We start from the raw sequence: 21,981 nt of genomic DNA, 5'->3' as shown, positions 1-21,981 counted from the left end.
GCTATTGCATCCAGACCATTTCTCACGAGTGATTTGGGTGTCGCCTTCCGAGGTGTGGGGTGTTGGGGCACCCTCAGTTTTTGGGGGTCTTACACTGCAATGGTGCCATTTACATGGAAAATATCTTCAATATGATAAACTTGTCTTCATATCTACTTACAGCCATTCTCTAATGTACACTGTTCTGAAGCAAAGTGTTGCTTTCTAACTTACTCTTCCTTCAGGATGGACTTGTCTCTGCTTTACATGCATGCAAAACTTTGAGTGAGATCCTTTATCAATTGAAACTTATCTGAACATATTTAAAAGGTAGAATGATACAACTCAGCTCATAAAAATCTGTCTAAAACATCATGTGATTGCTAAACCATTGTAGGTTACATTAATACAGACTGATCATGCTGGAAGTTTAGGAGAATCTAGCTACTGAGAGATTAATGTTCAGGATCTTACAGAAACAAAGAGCATCCCTTTAAACTCTTTCCTGTGATTATATCCTCTCTTAGATCTGCCTTCTTCCTGCTTTCTCTACAAACTTCCAAAAAGCAGATCCATTGTTAGCTAATACATGGGCTCTTAACTGAAGAAGATAAAAAATTCTTCTATTCCCTAAGCCTTGAGCAAAGACCTTCCCACACATACGCAGAAGCATGTCACACTATTCTTCTAAACTGTATTTACACAATTTTAAGATTCAATTTGTTCATTTTTATTTTATTTTGTTTAGTTTTATTTGTAAATGTTCTTCCTGCATGTGAAAGACCCCCAATTTTGGGAGACCCTCACTGAAGTCTCAGGATAAGGCGACACCCAAGAAATTCACAGGAGACCTTTCTTGACGCAAGCAAGGTTTATTGGGGTGACGGGGAACCAGTGCACTGGGGTCAGAGGAGATCAACCCTGAGTAATTGCAGCTGGAGGTATATAAAGGAAAAACCACAAGGAGTAGGCAAAAGTTCCTGTCTTAATGGAAGGTTACAGATTAGCTTGAGCAAACATTCTTGGAGCAATGTGTGATTAAACATTGGGTGAGTCACTAGGTGTGTTAAGAATGTGGTGAGCTAGTTCCTGGGGCACTCATTAGATGTGTCAATGGTTTCTCAAGCTGAGAGTGGAAAAACAAGTTATTCTGTGCTAGGCTAGCGAGGGGTCTAAAAATATTGAGCTTGGGTCTCTCACATGTGTATGTATGTGCCTCAGTTGCATTCTTTGTATCAATGGACATCAGAATAGGAGGTCAGACTCGCACAAACTGGAAGTATAGGTGGTTATGGAACATGGTGTGGTGCTAAACACCCAATCCTGGTCCTGTGCAAGAACAACAAATGTTCTTCAAATCTCAGCCATATCTGAACATGTAACATATAATCCAATTAATTTTACTAATGAATGAGTCTTGTTTAATGACTGTGAACTATTTAGAAAGGGGAACATGTTCTTTCTACATCACATCTGAGTGATCAGTGATGAGTATTAAGATCTGGGTCCCATGGTTATACTTTACATTAAGAAAATGGTGGAATCTGATACAATTCACATTCCCTCCATAGTAGATTTCTTGGTTGAGGAGCATGGATAATGCTGGATAACAGCATTATCCTGTATTATAAATTCCTTCACAATTAGGGTGCCTCCTCATACGAGTTCATGCCTAAATACATCATCAATGATAAATCTTCTTTTCTCACATTACAATGAAAAGATAATAGTCTCCAGCTCTGGGCTCCATGGATACAAAACATTTTTATCATACATAGTGATCATTCCTAATTGATAAAATGTTCATATGAAGGGTCAGCCTTCCTCTAACATATTCAGCCTTCACATTTCCTCTCATGCTCTTTCCTATGCTGTTTCTTGTGTCCTATGCAATACTTCCAGATCATTTATAATTTCTAAATAACATTTATTTAGTTTAACTTTATATGGAACATTATCTTTGCCTGCAGGTAGCCTGTAGACTTCAGAAAGGCAGAAGCTATAGCACCCAGACAGCCTTAACAGAAATTCTGGAAAAAGAGTTCTGGAAGGAAGAAAAGAGTCCCAGGCAGTTACAGGAAACTGAACCTGAATATGGTAAGAAGGGCCCTGAACTGCAGAGCCATTTTTCATTCTTAATTAGCTGTTGTGGAGACATAAATCAATAAACATTGGGACAGAATTCATAGAGCATAAAGGATACTTTCTTAGAGTATCCGGGTTAGCGCCATCACAGTGAAGAAAGACACTTGCACATAAGTGGGGCAGTAAAGACACACTGAGAAATTTGTCAGTGAGACACTAGATGTGAAAGGCTTTTTCACATATTTCACATATTGTACATAGGGTATTACAAGCATGAAAATGAGTCATTCTCCAATAGTACAGAGAAAGACATTAATCAGATCATGTAGAAATTAATGAATAGACATTCAAAGAGAATACAATGGTTCAATATAAGAGACTTGTTTCTCTGAAGACACTAAAGTCCTGACAAAATATTGTTCAGCTTATTTAAACCAAAAGAATGTTTGTATATGTATGAGAGCTAGAGCTAAAAAGGGGGGCACTGCAATGTATGACAATGACACAATTGTGGAATACTCTAAGAGAGTTATACACATATCCATTACAACCGAAAAAGACAAGATCAGTCCCAGAAATAAGTGAAAAAAGTCAACCTCCTACATTACACAAGTAGGACACACATCAAGGATGTGCTCACACTGAAGCTGGAAGAGATTCCTCTAACAGTGTCTGAGGACGGGACACATTATCATGGAATTCTCATTTCCTTAGGCAAACCTCATACTCATGCCAAAAGGAGAGTATTGAATAAAGCGCAAAGAACAGGAACACTACAGAGACGTCATACAAAGTTGGTTTACCTCTACACCCTAAGCTGGTAAGCAGACACAAATATATGCAATGGAAATTACAGAGCATTTGCCAGAATATATACAAACACAGATATTGTCACTAAATTATATGTAAATGGAAGGAATTTACATCAAGAATGCAAGATAGTTCCAACACTCAAAACTAATCAACATAAGACTCAAAGATATAGACTCAGTGAAAGAAAAATTACTTTGGGATATTTGAACCTGTTTCTACTTAGCGTGTGGTTCTACCCAACAACACACATACAATCACTCTGATTGGAATACAGGCAAGCCCTTAATAGTCACTTCAAACCCAAATAATGAAGGTTGAAGAGTATGTAGAAGGAAGCACCCATGTTTGAAAGTGATATACAGCTGGGTGCCAAAAAAGGTGACAAATCAGAGAAAGATTTGACAAAATAGGATATGCTCAACTCTCATGAGGAAAGAGAGGAAAGACAATGTACTTAATGGAGAGAAAGACAGTACAGAAAGAAGAGAATAGTAGAGGAATACAGGAGAGTTCATGGACAGCAGTACAGTAGAGTTGACAGGGTAGAGCAACAGAGAGGGAGAAGGAAACAGTTTTACTGGAAGTGTTTTAAAGGGAAGAGAGAACATGCTAGGCACAGGTAAAGACAAAATGAGCAAGAGAAAGAGCCAGAGGCAGAAGATTAGAAAAGACTGAGGCCAAGCAGAGCAACTCAGTGTCTTAGAGAAGAACCAGATTAAATAGCTCAGCTGGGAGAGGAGTTTGAGCCTGAACAGCTAAGTTGAACCAGGCAGTGAAGAGTTGAGAAGGAACAAGAAAGGGGGAGCTTATTCAGCAGCAAATCTCAGAGGTTTAGATAAGATTGTAGGGAGGCTAGAGTCTTCCAAAACTAGACCTAGCTTAACAAAGGCAGTAATCTTCTTGGGTAACAACATATTACATTATGAGAATAAAAGGTACTTTTACAGCTCTGTGGTAAAAATTAGAGATTGTTCAGTATAAATGCTCTCAAGAATGTAAGAAAAGAATAAGAAAGATATAAAGACACAAATCTAAAGCATACAGTCAGAAAAGGTCAACAGTGATTTTCCCACTCTAATTAGGCCTAATTCTACACAGTGCATCAGTGAGAACAAAATTCATGGACAGAAAAACATGTAGAGTGGAGAGAATATGTGACTCAGAAAGCTAGTTCACCTTTTCAAGAAACCAACTCACATCAGATCATTCACTCTGTCATCAAACACCTGGACTCCCTGGTGAGTAGCATTCATAGTGTCAAAACTGATTTGCAATCTGGGGCAGGGGCAGAGTTATCAATAGTCATACCAGACTTGCGTCTGGTTTACAACAATCTCAATATGCTAGGCAAGGCATGGCCACTGCTATCATAGTGGGAAGACTATCTGTGGGTAACAATTTTTTCTGGTTCAAGCTGAGACCAGCTCCACAGGAAAAAAAATACGTAAGTTACACTGGGAATCTGCCTAAAATCCAATATCGAAAGCCCTAGGTGGGAAATCCACTATTGACATTTGCTACGTGTATAAGTGGCCCCGTGTCACACCGATATTGGAGGCTGACTGCTTTCAGTCTGGGTTAAAAAAAAAACAAAAAACAAAAAAAAACTATTTTCAATGAGCAACAGTTATTCTAGAAATTCAGATCTAAATATTGCAATCAAATCATTGGTGACTGCACTGGCTATAATGAGAAACTGATAACACTACATTTAAGATTACTCAAAATGAAAATTTTCAGAATCATTATTGGAAATAGAATCGGCCTAAACCAAATTCCTGTCTTCTTCCTACTAACAGGGGAGACCTGTTAGCATTCTGCCTAAATTCCACCTCCATAGTTACTTGGCAACAGCCAGGTAGGCTGACTCAGTATAAAAGGGGCTGCTGGACCCTCCCCTCTCTCTGGATCTCTTGCTTCCTTCTTGCTTCTCTGTTGCCCTCTGGGACACTTCTCTTCCTGCCTCCCTTACCCATTCTTTTTGCCCTATCTCCACGTGTTCATGGCTGGCCTCTACTTCTCGAGTGTCTCCAGATCTGATAAATAAAGCTTGCTTGCATGCTGGGATTGTTTTTTCCTGGCAACACTCAGAGTTACCAGAACCTAAAATATGTCTTCTACTCGGCCATACCTTACTACTACCAGGTCTTTCTGTTTCATTCAGTCCTAAGGTGTAACACTAATATCTAACCATGAAGACACATTTCTAAATGGAGTACTTACATTACAGAATGCCCATACCTCACTGTAAAATTAATTGATAGATTGATAAAAAAAATGTGATATAACTTTACACAATAAATATGAATACCTATAGTCACTGTGGAGGTGCTTTGCAATGTACATATTGCAGTGGATCCTCATATGACTAATATCTACAAAGCACTCTGGGGATGCATATGAATTCATTCTCCTGGCAAAAGGCTAATCTCTTAAAGTGGCAAATGGAGGAACACAAGAGTTAAGAAAGAATGGATGAATTTTAATTTGAAGAGCTCTGTTAAGACTTTACCAAAGACAATCTCCATGTACAAATTACAGATACTGCATATGACATACAAGGTTATTTTAGAGGAATGTTCAGGAAATCATAACATTGATTAAAACCTTACAGTGAACCCTAGCTCATATTGTTATGCCCAGATATTGAAACCACAAAGATCACCAGGACTTGACTGATGTATTTCATCCCAGTGCATATTCCTGCTCAGTATGTAAACCTGCCGTGATGCAGCAGGTTAGCTGACTGAGCAGGATTCTTATCTCTTTCAGGGAAAGAACTCAGGAAATAATGTAGTAGGGCCAGTAAGTCCCAGCAGCTGTAGCTGGCTGGATATATCTCAAATTGAGACCTGTTTTTTGTTTGGTTGTTTGTTTGTTTTGTTTTGTCTAAAATTACATCTATGGCCTTCCACTCAGGTTTCTCATACCTCAATAGGATCTCAAACTTCCTGACAATTGTAAGACATGCACCACAGAATAGTGAGAGTGGCAACAAAAAATGCACCTGTGTCACACACCTGCTTTACCCCTGCCAGTTTATCATAATGGGCAGGTTCCAGAACAGACTCATCGCTGGTGACTCTCTAGGAAGGCCCACACAGCAACTGAAACTTGCAGAAATTTTGAGTATGTCAAATCCTTAGGTCTAGTTTCCCCCCAGACTTCCTGACCATGAGGACAGCCAAGACACACAGGGAATGCTGGAGTGATGCGATTTCCTGTCACTATTGCCTGGTTCCTTGGGACAACTCCTTCCGGAGGCACCCAATATACTGCAGCTTCCTGTTACGTTTCTTCTGAACCCACCTGCTTAGGACTCTTTTAATGACTTAGCTCCCCAGTACCTCTCAGCTGGGTTTGTTTGTTTGTTTGTTTGATTGATTGATTGATTGATTGATTGTTTTTCCTTGCTTGCTTCCTTCATTGCTTGTTTTGTTGTTTTCCTAAATGCATCTAATCAGGCAGGAATGCCCTCCCCGCACCAAGGAACCACTCCCCCAACTCTTTTGCAGCCTGACTTCCACACAACTACAGCAGTGAATACAGCTTCCCCACAGAAGCTGTGGGGCCATTCCAGACCAGAACTGGATGCAGTATGACAATGCACCTGGGTTCTGACCCATTCAGATCCATGTTATGTTGCGGAAATTCTCACACTGAGATACCAAACTCCTGGGCTAAAAACACGCCCGAAAAAAAGAGAACAGGGCCTCTAAATTGTGATACTCACAACTTATGTCCAAAATGAAGTAAAGCTAAGATAAAATGTCCTAGTCTCAAAGTATAGACCATGTATATATATATATATTCCCTAATGAAAACAATTTATATGATATCCAAGATGAAGAACTGAAAACCCAGAGTTACGATCAACGAAAATCAGAGAAGACAGGGACAAAATGATTCGTGGACAAGAAAATAATAACAGATATCTGAAGGAAACGAGGACAACTTAGATAGGAAAATTGAGTTCAATAAGTAGGTAGAAATAACCCCAAAAATGAAATGAAAAGGGAAATGAAAATGCTGTGAGCTGATGAAAAATAACTCTAAACCTTCCTGTGAGAAACAAATATCAGGCTTGAATGGTATAATTGCTAGAATACCTCAGTCAACGAAAATGATGAATTGAAATAATGGCACAATAATATTTACTGCTTGTAGTGTGGGGGTGGAGTAAAATGGAGAAATGCCTTGGAAAAAGTCTCCAGAATTTTCTAAAAACAAATAAACAAACCGCAACTACAAATAGAACTATAATAAATACAACACTGTTTAACCATTTGTTCATAGATTGATTCCTGATTGTTCTCTATACTTTTCAATGCACATACATGTGTATCTGCGTAGGCTAGGGAAGAGTCTCCAGAATTACCCAAGTCTCTTTAGAGATTCTAGCTAGGAAATCAACGCTTTTCATGATTATAATGAAGCCCAGGTTTCATAGGAGACTACTGAGGTTCAAAACTGTTATGATGATTTTGACAGGATAAAACTGAATCCAGCTCATCATGGAAGTGAGAGCGCAAAAACACAAGCCCAGACCTGGGAGTCTGACCTCAAAGTGCATGGTTCTGAGACCATGGATGCCATTCAGGTGGCAGGGATCCTTATTTTCCACAGAGGTGAGTTTTATTCTTTCCCATATTATGCTTACTCAAAAAAAAAAAAAAAAAAAAGATGGCATCTGCTAATTGATGCTGCATATGTGAATAGATTAAACATATTGATGATTAATAATACATCTGAGCTAAGTTACAGAAAGAAATGAAAGCCATACCCTTAGAGGTATCTATCAAAGAGTTCATCAAAATTGCAATTCTCTACTTCGTGCTCCCTGTGCCTTCCATCCTGTTGGTTGTACAAGTTTGAATCTTGAATACCTCAAGACTGTCTTCTAAATCTATCTCTGTGTCTTCTCTCTCTCTCTCTCTCTCTGTGTCTACAGTGTACTCTGAACGTGTCTCTCTGTTGCCTGTTTCTGTCTTTCTAGCTGGACTTAAGAAAAAGCTTTGCAGACTTTATGGAACAGCAAGAAAAGCATCACATGGGGAAGGAATGGGATACTCTAAGAGAAATCATTAAAGGATTAGGTCACTGCCTTCAACTGACCAAGATAGGACACCTACACAAACAGGAATAAACCTGCCCCAGTTTACTGAATACTGAGATTAGGCCAGCAGCACTTGCTTATTTTATGTCTATAGAGTCATGCAATGTAATCACACTTTGGATACCTGGACTACATAATTTATATTCTAGAAAACATCATTTCACTGTCTGTCCATTTACACTAACACAATACTAACATCCTAAGAACTAGAAACATCCATAAAATGTACACTAACATCCTAAGAACTAGAAACATCCATAAAATGTATTTTTATCTGTAGAGGGCAAAAGTAACCTGTGGTCATAGATAACCACTAGGGAAAACAGGAATGTAAAACTACAGGGTTTTCTCTTAAATGGAAGAGAAGTACACTCTTTTCTGACAAGAAATGGGGGAATGGATGTAGTAAATAGCTTAGTGACATATGGCATATATAGTGCCAGGACACACATGAAAGTCCCAGATAATTTATCTAAGACACTTCCACTCTAGAACATTATTTTTCAGTTAATAAAATACAAGGTTAGGAGAGATGTCACAGGCACTTTATAACTTAGTGACTTCTACACTGTGTCTTTGATCCTCCTCAGTGGCTTCAGTCCATGAAAATTGTATGTCTTCACAGTAAAAAAAAAAAAAAAATCAGGGAAAATATAATGGTGTTTTATATGTGAAAGACCTAACCATTAAAATTTCCTCTTCCCAGAAGAAAATGAAGATCATACAAAATAAGTCCTTTAGAAAACATGACCACATATAGATAATAGAACTACTGAATGTTCTGAATGAAAAAGTTTTCAAAAACTTTAGACAGCACACCGACCTCTGGAGTGTTTACCAGAGTAGAATTCATTTTTTTTTTTGTTTTGTTCTTCTCCTACTTTCAAATAATGGAACTCTTCTTAAAATTTCACATTGGTGGGCTGGTGAGATGGCTCAGCTGTTAAGAGCACAGACTGCTATTCCAAAGGTCCTGAGTTCAAATCACAGCAACCACATGGTGGCTCACAACCATCAGTAATGACATTGACACCCTCTTGTGGTGTGCACTTACATATAATAATAAATAAATCTTTTAAAAAAAAAGAAATTTCACAACAGGGTTTGAAAAATACAAAGATGAAATTACTACAACTACATAATGGACAATGCTAAACCACATAAAATGTCATTAAAAGCAAAATGATACTACAAGGAATCTTGTCAACATTTCTACATACATGAGAGCATGAAGTGACATATTTTGGGTGGTGTCTTAGGATTTCTATTCCTGCACAAAAAATCATGACCAAGAAGCAAGTTGGGGAAGAAAGGGTTTATTCTATTTACACTTCCACACAGCTGTTCATCACTAAAAGAAGTCAGGACTGGAACTCAAGCAGGTCAGGAAGCAGGAGCTGATGCAGAGGCCATAAAGGGATGTTTCTTCCTGACTTGCTTCCCCTGGCTTGCTCAGCCTGCTCTCTTATTGAATCCAAGAATAGCAGCCCACAGTGAGCTGGGCCCCATCAGTCATTAACCAAGAAAACGCCCAACAGCTGAATCTCATGGAGGCACTTCCCCAACTGAAGCTCCTTTCTCTGTGATAACTCCAGCCTGTGTCAAGTTGACACACAAAACCAGCTAGCACAGGTGATAAGGAATATGAGTATATTCTGAGGCCTCTTTCTAATGTCAGCAAGCATCAGGCACGAATGCAGAGCACGGGCATACCTGCTGTAAAACATTATTACTCAGAATTTCACTTCCTGGGTCTAGAATCAAGGACAAAGTGCTAGTGACTACAATGATTGATACCTAGAATTGAATGGTGTTTCATTGGTCATCATAATAGAATACAATACCTGACTTTTTGATGAGATTCCATTTCATTCTACCAGGCAGATACAGTATATCTATGTTGTATGTGTGTCCTGTTGTCTTGGAGTATAGACAAAGATTCTCTCTGTTAACTATGTAGTAGTTCTGTAGTTCCAAACGACAGTAATGACAAGGGTCTCCTGATATAAATACATACATACATATCTATACATACACACACACACACACAAACATCACACAAACTACTGCTACACAAAGTTGTCATGATCATGGTATAAGCAAGTATTCAGCAAATTACATTGAACTTATTATTCTCTCATGTCAAGTCTCTCTTGGCATTTAAGGTATACGGGTAATAACTTTCGATGCCCTTGCCTCATGATTTTATATTGAAACTGGGAAATAGCAGATGAGGGAGTGCTGTGGAATGTCATACACAATTAATGAGAATTAACAAGGAAAATAAAGATATCCTGGGAACAAGTAAACAAGACAACTTTCTATGTCATAACACTAGGTCAGGCAATAAGCAGGTGTGGAAACCCAAACTTTTAGTATTTCTCCTAACACGGTCTGAGGACTAAACAGATGCAGCAATGAGTTCACACATTTCTTTTACAAGTCCCACAATAATCTTACACAGAGAATACTGTGGAAGAGAAGGAAAATCACTGAGTATGATGAAGATATAGCCAACATACAAAACCTATCATTACACAAACTAAAGACATCCGTGATTATTCGACTCTATTCAGAAGACAGACAAGGATGTGCAAAGTCTCCACACTATCTTATCACAGTGCAGCAGCGCTTACAAAGAGCAAGACTTAAAATATCATTCGGCTTTATACATTCCTAAAGAATAGTCTGAGTGCTGGGCAGTGGTGGTGCATGCCTTTAATCCCAAAACTTGGGAGGCAGAAGCAGGCAGATTTCTGAGTTCCAGGCTAGACTGACCTACAGAGTGAGTTCCAGGACAGCCAGGGCTACACAGAAAAACCCTGTCTCAGAAAAACCAAAAAAAAAAAAAAAAAAAAAAAAAAAAAGAATAGTCTGAGAAGTCAGAAGACCACTCAGTGTCTAAAAGGATCTGGAATATGATGGTTTAGCTTACAAACTGCTAAAAAAGGGCTCTGTAGGCTTATGGGGGTAAGGAGTCATTAATCACTCCCCCTAGTTCCCGGATGCTAGTACTGTAATACCAAACTATTTGACAATGTATGTCTACCACTGTAGTAGTGACAAGTAGGTAACAGAAACTTACTGATTTGAAATGAGGTCAGCCTACAACAGAAATTCAGATATGGCACTTGAAGCTGGTCAAAATCACTCTAAAGATTACAGTCCCAAGCCGGGCGTGGTGGCGCACGCCTGTGATCCCAGCACTTGGGAGGCAGAGGCAGGCAGATTTCTGAGTTCCAGGCCAGCCTGGTCTACAGAGTGAGTTCCATGACAGCCAGGACTACACAGATAAACCCTGTCTCAAAAATCTAAAAAAAAAAAAAAAAAAAAAAAAAAAATTACAGGCCGCAAAGGGAATATATAACTTACATACTGCTATATGTAGAAATAGTGGATATGCATTTAAATTGTCCTGTCTACACAATAACATGGTAGTGCTTTCAGCCTAAGTCAGAAAAACATGGTTTATAAAGGAAAACTGACAATTCAGATAATGCTGAGTAAACAGCCAGCAGTAGGGTCCTAGGCAAGGCTCTAAGAAAGCAGGAAGTGGCGTTATGGAAACACATATTGTCATGTAACATGAACACAGACTTATGAACATATGACAGCATGGAGACCCATCCAAAACCTGCCTCAGAACATACATGAAACAAGGATGTAATGAAAACATGAATAACAAGGGATGGGACACACTAGGGATTTACATAGCACAGATTAAAATAAATTCTAGGAGCTTTGCACCATCTGGAATAGCAAAGAAACCAGATAATGCAAATACTCTACCAGAATGTTTCTCTGTAAATATTCTAACAATTGTACTATGCATGAAAAAATAGTATAATCACTAATTCATATGGTAGAAAATTTACTGACAACAGGAATTATTCTAAAATAGAAATTGGTGATGCAGGGGAAAATATAATGCTGTTATAAATTTAAAATATGTAAAATTTGATGCTCTGGGCATTTGTAGACAGCATCAAGTGGGTAGTAAACATGGGCATAGGAATACATGAATTTTCAGGGAGTAATTAGGACATTTTTCAAAGCATGTCACTTTATGATTCTTGCTTGTAACATATAGGCTGAGTATTGCTGACAATTCTTCCAGCAACGGATCAAAAATTCCTGCTCTGGTGACAGATGCAGTGCTGATTTAATTTCAAACAGTAGTATACATATAAAATGAATGTTTGATGTAATTACTTTTTCTATGTGTATCATGTAAAAAGTACATCTTCCACGTCATGGAGACAGAAAAAGAGCAAATACTAGAATGGGAAGAATAACCCATGGGTTTACACACTTCCACCATGAGATCTATCTGAACACTAGGGCTTCAACTTTAAATCTTAGAACTGACATTTCCTCAAATACACACCTGATTATGAATAGAATGAATAGAAATTCCACACTTTTGCATCTTCCAGTCAACATTTACTACCACTTGTTTTATCACAATCTTTTAAAGTAGATAAATTCAAATATAATTGTGTAGTGTTCAGACATTGGGACTCTTGACTACTAGAAGACCATAGCATTCAAGCCTAGCATTCCCTAGGAAAGTCTCTCAGAGATTGGATTCATGGACTCCCAGATCTATCTGCCCATTGTCACATCTATGTGCTGTGACAGTGTACATCCCTTTTCAGTTTCTTGACCTGTTCCTTACCATCAAATAGGCAACATTCTATTAGCATACACTAGTAAAATCAGGAGAGCAAGGAATAACATTTTCGAAGCCCTGAGAGAAAATTACGACCAACTGTAATGTTAAATCCTGAAAGTAGCTACTACTATTGACAGTGTATAAGGTACATTTGAACATAGTAATACATTAAGACATGTTTGTTAAGTCAAAAAACTACCTAGATAATAAACTGATGGAAATAAGCACAAAAGAATAAGGCATACATTTTTCTTGAGGTCATAGGAAATAAGACATATCTTGTGAAGAATGAATGGATACAAGAAAACTCGGACATATTCCTCATGTACAACATACTGAAACTCTATTGCACACAAGGAATGAAGAACAATGTGAATCATACTTTGCTACTCACAATGCCAGCAAACCTTCTAGATTACAAATCCTAAGAAATACAATCTCACAAAGAAAAATGTCATTGACTAATCATCAAAGGAGTTCACAATAAAATACTTGGTAGAAGTAAGAATAGATAAAGCATATATCTACATAATGAAGAGCATTATTTGTTCATCTTGGTTTTCAGATCAGGAAGAAGAAATTCTACATAACTAAACTGACAAAATATTATAGAAGGATGTTTGAAACTGTTCCGACTTAGGGTGTGGTTCAGCCACTGGCACACAACTTTAATCACTATGACTGGACTGAAAGCAAGCCCTTGGTATTCACTTTAATCTCAAACAACAAAAGTGCAGTTACTAAGTAAAAAGAGGCTCCCATGTTTGAAAGTGTTGTCTAATTGAATACCAGAAAATGTGAAATGTCACAGAAAGATCTGACAGAACAGGATATCTGCAACTCTCCTGAATTGAGAGAGGAAAGGGAAGCTATTTAAGGGAGAGAAAGTCAGTACAGGAAGAAGAGAATAGTAAAGGAACACAGTAGAGTGCACGGGCAGCAGTACAGTACAGCTGACAGAGCAGGGCAACAGAAGGAGAAGAAAACAGTTTTACTGGGAGAGATTTTATATTGCCAGACTGAAGAGAAAACATGGTAGTCCCAATTAAAGATACAATGAGCAAGGCCAGGCAGTGGTGGCACATACCTGCAATCCCAGCACTTGGGAGGCCTAGGAAGGTGGATTTCTGAGTTCAAGGTCAGCCTGGTCTACAGACTGAGTTCCAGAACAGCCAGGGCTACACAGAGAAACCCTGTCTCAGAAAAACAAAGAACAAAAAACAAAAAAACAAAAAAAGAAAACAAATAAAAAGATACAATGAGCAAGTGAAAGAGACTGCCCAGAAGACTTTTTTTTTTAATTTTGCTTTTTCATAAGTGCAACTTTTCAATAAAAATTAACATCTAGATAAGATGAACAATATTCAAATATTTGAAACTTTAATAACATTTTAAAAACATTTTGAAATGAAAAACTTACACATTTTGCACACAAATATTCTAATATGAATCAACTCCAACTCGATTTAAAATATGTGAATCAAATTACAGTTTTAGAACTTAGTAATTCACATTTAAAAAAGTAAGCACCTTGGTGAATTCAGCCTTTGTCAAAAAGAGGCTTAGTGCACAATTTAATATTACATTGTGACAGTGTACCAACTATAGATATTTCACCTTATTAAACAAGATGTTCTTGAAACTTGATAAATAATAGCTAGCCTCCTATGACATGTAAAATTTCCAATGGAAACAGTTACATTGTGTAACACTTTCTATAAATTTCTTTCCTATCTTAAAATTTTAGCAGCAATCATTGTAATGATTGTATCCACAACAATTTATCAGAGGAAGATCAAACTTTATTGAAACAGCTTGCATACAAAGTATATTGCACTAAAACCAAAAAATGTCAACATAAAATCCAATCTGTTGTTGCTAGTATGTACAAAGAATTAGTACATAACAGATTTATATTAGTACATAATAGAATTAGTACATATAAGATCAGCACAATTAATTTAACACCAAGCAGAGCATTTCAGTGTCTCAGAGAAGAACCAGATTGAAAGAGTCAGCTGGGACAGGAGTTTAAGCTGGAACAGCAGAGCAGCACCAGCCAGTTAAGAGTTGAGAATGAACAAAAAAGGGAGAGCTTATTCAGCAGGAAATTTCATAGACAGAAAACACTCTAGGTCTAGATAAGATTGTATAGAGGTTGAGTCTTTCAGGCCTAAGCCTAGGTAAATAAACGGACAGAGGCAGTAAGCCTCCCAGACAATAATTACAATTGGAAAATAAAAGTTACTTTACAGCCCTGTGGAAAAGCTAACACTGCTCAGTATAAAAGCTTTCTAGAATGTAAGAAGAGAAGAAACATACCTCAGAATACTAAGGAAAAGAGACTCAACCAAACAGTACAGTAAAGATCAACAGTAATTATTCTCCTCTAATCAGGAATAATTCAACACAGTGCATCAGTGAGAACTCAACTGAAGGACTAAATATTATTTAGACTAGACAGAATATGTGATTCAGAAAGCAAATCCCATTGCTAGAGAAAACAACTCAGCTTGGATCATAATAAATAAATTAATAAATATCCTGGATGGAGTCTATGGTGGTAGCATTCACAGTGGCAAAAACTGCTATGCGAACTGGGATAGAAGAAGAGTTATTAAAGGACATGCCCAGATTTGTATCTTGTGTGCTACAATCATAATATGTCAGGTAAGGCATGGCCACTAGTATCTTGGTAGCAAGATGTTCTTGTTAGTAACAGAAGATTTTGTTGTTCTAGATGAGCCCAGCTAGCTCCTCAGGGGGAAAATAATACAGATTAAACTGAGAGTCTGCTAAAATCCAATAAGGAAGGTTGCAGGCCCTAGGAGGGAAAAGACTTCTGATCCTTGCTTCATCTATAAAGAGCCCTTGTCACATCCATTGCCTGATCCTGATTTCAGTCTGGCTAAAAGAAACTTTGTTTTCAATGGGCAGCTGCTAATTCAGAGACTCAAAACTAATCAAATGTTGACATCGACTGACTGCTGACTGCACTGCTGCCATGGAAAATATCCATCACATCTAATGATATTTTCAGTGAAATTTTCCAGGATCATAGTGAGAGACGCCCAACTCAATGTTTTTAGACCTCTAAACAACTAGGCCAGCACAGAGTAACTTGTTTTTCTGCTTTCAGCTAGAGAAAGATAGCCCACTATAAACTATAAAATGCCCAAGGAGGTTTGCTCCAGATAATCTCTAACCTTCCTTACTTCCTCATTCTTTACTTCCCCATTCCATGCTTGTTTTGTCCTCCACCCCTTGCCTTGTGAATTGTGTCCTCCAACCCTTGTCTTGAGATTTTTCCCCTTTAAATATCCCTGACTTCAGTTGCATCGGGTCCTCAGTCCTCTACCCCTGCGTGGAGTACGGCTGTGGAACCCAGAATTCTGGAATAAAGAAATCCTCATGCTATTGCATGGAGACCGTTTCTCGCGAGTGATTTGGGTGTCGCCTTCCAAGGTGTGGGATGCTGGGGCACCCTCGGTTTTGGGGGGTCTTACAATAGATGAAAGAGAATGTGGCAAAAGAAAATTCATGTCCTCTTTCTACTAACAGGTGAGCCCCAACCCATCCCTTGTTCAATCCTTCTAACACACCTGGATCCTTAAGACTCCTTGGCCTTTTCCATTCAGGGCTCTTAGAGTTGAGTTATAGTTATGCAGTTTTGTTCGAGCATATAGAGACCTGAAAACAGAAAATACTGATCAGAAAGAACCTGGAATGTTTCATGAGATAAAGATGAAAGATGTCAAAACTAGGAAAAAGGATACACGTGAAGAAAAGAGAATATATAATGAAAATATCTCTTTTTATCTGAGGATTTCAGATTATGCTAAAGATGTGAGTGTCAGTCACAAAGCTAACACAAATCCAGAGTCTTTTTCCCAGCAACTCAGCAGAGTGGCAAGGAAGAATGTACAAAACATATTGTGACACACTGAATCCAGATGGTTGAACTTCTCCAACAAGAGGTCTGTAAAAAAAAGCCCTGAGTGCAGGGTCTAAGCATTCCCACATCTGCATGAAGTCCATAATGCAGAACTCAACAACCCATGAATGTGCAGAGGCAGAGTGCTTTTCATGAACCGAGGAGACATTTTTCTTAAGTAAGTGAGCAATCATAACTATTTCAATGAGCGGTCTAATTTTGTCTTAATGCATACTTAGTTGTATATCAATGAAAACATCTTGGCCTGATACTATCCTCTCACAGGATGCTCAGTAATCCTCGGAAGGATTCAAAGAAATTTAGGAGGAATGGCTAACTGGAGAGTCTATTAACATCTCAATGCAGACTTTGTTGACTCAGCTTTGTCTTGGCTCCTGGTTCCTCTTTTGCCCAGCCCCTCCACCCTCCTTGCTAATCCTCAATAACCCTCCCCCTCCAGGACCTGGTTCAGTCTGTACCCAAGCAGATACTCTGACTGCTTCTCCCTCAAACTAAAAAGCCAAAAAGTATCCTATAAGCACAGCCAGCCTCCTCAAAAAAGTATCTTCTTGCAATGCTGCAGGTTGCATGTCTTTGGAAAGTAATAAAGCCTCATAGAAAAACCCAATGGCCTATAAAACCACCTGTAGCATGTGACCGAAGTCCTTGTCTTGGTCAGGAAGTAAAATTTATAAAGTTTGCCCGCATGGTGGAACTGGTTTTTCTCTGGCAACACTCAGGGTTAACAGAACCAACAACTTTCTCCTCCTTAGCAGTACCTGGCAGCAATCCACTCTTTGTTTTTCATTCAAAGCTAAGGTGTAACATTAATTACTAAGCCTATGAAGACACATTTCTGAATGCTGTGTTTACATCAAACTGCATATACCTCAACGTTAAATTAATGGGGAGTATAATTTTGCTTGGTTAATGTTAATATTTACTCCCATGTGATGGTGTTTTATAACGAAAAGTTTCTAATTCAATCAAATCTGCAACGGTCCCCGTATGAAAAATATCTACAAAGCTCTCTCGGGATACCTAGTCAGTTCCCTGGAGAAAGGGAAATGAAATGGTAAACGGACGAACAAGGGAGTTGAGAAAGCCTGAATGAATTTGAATTCGAGGAGCTTTATTGAGGTTTTTTTTTTTTTTTTTTTTTTTTTTAAAGAAACCCTCCTAGTATACAAACTGCGAATATGTCCAAGGATCTATGAGGCTATTTCAGAAAAAGATATTCTGGCAACCATAAAATAAACGAAAACTTCACCATAAACCCCAGTTCACAGGATCTCAAACTTCCTGATAACGGTAAGATACCCACAACATAACTGTGAGAGTGGCGGCAGAAAATGCACCCCTGCTCCACACCCCTGCTCCGCTCCTGCCCCTTTCCCAGCCCAACAGCTCCTCTGACCTGGCAGGGGACAGGACGAGCTGCTGAATGTACTAGGAGGCCAGGACAGCAACTGCAGCTTAAGGAAGTTTTCAGGTTCTGCAAATACGAGGCACACGTCTCCAACAATGACTTCCGGACCGCAATGCAGCAGAGAAACCCAGGGAATTCTGGAAGGGCGGGACTTCCTGTCACTTCCGCCTCCTTCCTCAGAGCCACTCCTTCTGGAGCAGCTTAATATTCCACACCTTCCTGTAATTCTACACCCACATATGTGACATCTCATCCTGCCAAAACCTTCACTCCGCGAGTCTAGCCCCCAGTGTAAATCTGCACACAATTCAGCAATCCCTCTGAATTCTTATATTTAGAACAAATACCCAAAACAGAGTAAAACTAAGTTAAAATGTTCGTGGATCAATCCATAAACCTTTTATGTATCCCCTATAGAGGGCAATTTACAGGAGATCCTAGATAAAGAATTGAAAACTCAGAGTAATCATCAAAGACATCAAAGTTTGTAAACCATGTAAATCTACTGAAAGAGAACAGGAACAATATGATTCACGTGCAATAAAATTACAGCAAATGCCTGAAGCAAAGGAGGACAACATAGGCTATGAATGTTGAGTTCAATGGGTGATTAGAAACACCAAAAAATAAAAGATCCTGAAAAGAAAATGCAGTAAGGTGAATAATAATAACTCATAGAGAACTTGTGGGAAACAGATTATCAGAATTTGGGGAAACAGATTATCAGACTTGAAGAAAAGTTAGAGAATGCCTCCTCAGTCAAAAAAATGATGAATTAAAATTATGTAAGTTTAAGGCACAATAATATTTACAGAATGATGGATGAGGAAACTCTTTTAGAAAACTGTCTAGACTTTTTTCAAAAGAAAGAAAGAAAGAAGGAAGGAACAAAAGAAGGAAGGAAGGAAGGAAGGAAGGAAGGAAGGAAGGAAGGAAGGAAGGAAGGAAGGGAGGGAGGGAGGGAGGGAGGGAGGGAGGAAGCTAGAAATAGAACAACATTACATACTGCACTGTTTAGCCATTCGTTCATAGATGGTTTCCTGATTGTCCTCTATAATATTCTATGTACACCCTTCCATACCTGCAAAGGCTGGGGAAAGGAGACTTGAGAATTATCCAAGTCTCCTTAGAGAATATCGCTAGGATATCAACTCTTTTCATTATTATAATGAGTTCCAGGATACTCATATAATCTGTGAGGTTCAAAACCTGTTGTGATGATTGTGACAGGTTAAAATGGATTCTAGCTCAGCATGGAGGTGAGAGTTCAGAAGCACAAGGCTTCAGTCTTTTTTAAAGAACACAGTTCTGAGGCCATGGGCATGTTTCAGATGGCAGCACTAATTGTTGCCCATCGTGGTGAATTTTGTATTTTATTATATTGTGCCTATGCAAAAAGAAAATTATGTCACAAGTTAATTGATTCTGCATGTATGGATGGATTAACATAAAGGTGATTAATAATGCATCTGAGGTGAGTTAAGGTAAGACTTAAAGCCTTTCCCTGAGAGGCATTTAACTAAGTGTGAGTCCAAAGTTGAATTCTCTACTTCATGTTCCCTGTGCTTTCTTCCATCCTCTGTGTGTCTGTCAGTTAGGGTGAATCTGTAACTTTCAGACGGCTGCCTTGTGTTTCTATCTTCTGTCTGCATGTTTATGTCTATCTGTGTAATCTCTATGCATGTCTATTGGATGTTTCTATCACCATGGCTGGCCTTAGGAAAGACCTTTGCAGTGTTTATTGAACATCAAGAAAACCATTACATGGGGAAAGGTATGGCCTAGTGTAAAGAAATCTGTATCAGAGTTTTAGAAAGGATTAGGTGACTGGCTCCAAGTGATCAAGACAATGAACCTTTATAAACATTGCTGTTTAGTAATCAATACCCATGACAGTGCATTCATTTTGGAAGGTTGCTGTCAGACTCTATTTCATGCATTCAGCAAATGACACCCATGCAATTTCTGCGCAGGACATGAAAAACTACATGAATTGCCATGGTAGCTATTTAAGTTCTGAATGTTGATAAGAAAAATCCAAGAAAAATAAAGTTTGTTTTACATTGTTCTTTACAAAGTATGCTAAACCATCAAGTTGAGTACACAGTAGGATCACAGTTTTAAATCTTAATTTCTTCAAGTTGCATTAACCCTGGTTGTGAGATCTAGGAAAATTCCCCATCTATTAGAAGGTAAGATCATTTGTATACTACATTGCCACACTTACGGTTCTGCCAATGCCTAGGAAAGCACCATGATACAAGCTTCCATGGAGGTCTGCAGGCTGTTTTCATAGTAAGATGTTTGCAAACTTTTTTTAAACTACTATCTTACAGTGTATGTAGATGATTCTAATGAAGTCTCTGAATACTAAAAGAGATGGAATTTCAGTTGATCTTTTATTTTCCAATAGGTTATATTAGCTGAGTTGATGGCCAAAATGGTTTCCTAAAGAGACCTAAAGAATGCAGAACATTGACATAAAAAGGAGTTGTTTTTCACAAACTGACAATAAGTCTTCATTGCTAACAACAGGACTGATACAACTCATTGTATATGAAGATGTCTAAATGGTGCCTGCAAGAACATTGACTCTTATGTTGCAGTGCCCTCCTTATGGGAAGGGGCTTTGCAAGCTTCACAAAGTGAAAGGGTGGTTGAGTGTTCCATGGGGCTTTGTAGTATATCTTAACTTCTGACTGTCAGGAGACCCTTTTCTTCAGAGCTGTTAACACATGCACTGGGAATACTTTCCTATGAGTGCTGTAAGAATTTCATTGGCAATAACCCACAACACACTCGCAACCAGTAGTGAAATATTTACAGTGTGGTATTGAACTACATTTCTTTTTTGTCTCATGGATTGTTACTCTGCTACACCTAGTGTTTGCAGAGACCCCCACACATATATCACCTAACCAGTAAACATCAATCATATTCTTTCACATTCTGACTAACAAATTCAGGGTTGAACACAAAATTTCTTCCCCTTTGACAGTTTAGTTTTTTTGAGATCTTCATTTATAATGAATAACCCATAGATAATATTCTTTATCAGCACCCAGCAAAATGTTTCACAGAAAAATGCAGAAAAACAGAACAGAAATGTGAGACTAGAATTTGTCAGATACAAATACTAATGCCTGCATATGAAATATTAATGATTTCAGTAAAATAAAACTCTGAAATCCAAAACCTCAGTCACTTTGACCAAAACAGTATGTAAAAAAAATCCCAGTCTATGCAACTACAAACATGGTTTGCCTCACTATAAAATGACTGTTTTTATGGCCTGAGAATATCAAGGAGCCAAGGAAACAGAAGATGTGGGAAATGGGCAGAATGTAGGTGAGGGTGTGGTTATTGGCTTTCCTAATGGAAGAGCTTTGGTGATTCACAAAACCCCCAAGAATCAGACCTCTGAAGGCAGAAAATCATAGAGGCACAGGCAAGAGCCAGTCTCAAAGGGTCTCCATAGGCTAGAGCTGTCACAGGTTAATGGACACAGTAGTAACCAATGCTCTGTGTTGGGTACCAGTTCTCTGGACATGTCACAAACTAATAAACATGTGATGGAGAAAAGAAAGCATCATCACTGCAGTTTCCACATTCACAGGAGACTTTCAGGCATAGTGGAAGAAACTATGCAACATCTACTTCCTTTGCAGCTGAAGGTATTAACTGAAGTCCTTGCAGCACCGCGACCTTCTAATTAAAATTCCCATCATCTTCAGTTATTAAAACTAAAAATTATATTTTTTAATTTTTTTTAACCTATGTATGAATGTTATTAATGTTACTAGAACACCACATTTCCTTGTACGTGAAGGGTTCAGTACACAGGTGCAGTGTCTTATTACATCTGGCTCTGGTCTAGTCTGGCAGCAAGCTTGTGGGGAAGCAGTGTGGATGGCAGCCTGCAACAGAAGTGGAGGAGAGCTTCCTGATGG

The 21,981-nt window shown here is 38.4% G+C and overlaps 2 protein-coding genes across 4 annotated transcripts in view; one reads left to right on the top strand and one right to left on the bottom strand.

Moving 5' to 3' along the window:
• The window catches only part of LOC127681600 (oocyte zinc finger protein XlCOF6-like), a 1,434,619-nt gene extending 1,416,176 nt beyond the window's left edge, over positions 1-18,443 (bottom strand). Inside the window, exons 1-2 of one of the 2 annotated variants that reach the window (XM_052178049.1) lie at positions 18,020-18,443; positions 16,271-16,358 (exon numbers count right to left, since the gene is read on the bottom strand). The gene's annotated coding sequence lies outside the window, so the exon portion shown is untranslated. The remainder of the gene's footprint in view (positions 1-16,270; positions 16,359-18,019) is intronic. The other variant, XM_052178000.1, reaches the window with a different exon arrangement.
• LOC127681614 (zinc finger protein 665-like) overlaps positions 1-21,981 on the top strand; it is a 233,961-nt gene that overhangs the window by 159,232 nt on the left and 52,748 nt on the right. The window lies entirely within an intron of this gene.

Source organism: Apodemus sylvaticus, chromosome 3 (genome assembly GCF_947179515.1).
Source record: "Apodemus sylvaticus chromosome 3, mApoSyl1.1, whole genome shotgun sequence".
NCBI lineage: Eukaryota > Metazoa > Chordata > Mammalia > Rodentia > Muridae > Apodemus > Apodemus sylvaticus.
Note: the sequence above shows the minus strand (reverse complement) of the source record. Positions and strands in the feature narration are given on the sequence as shown.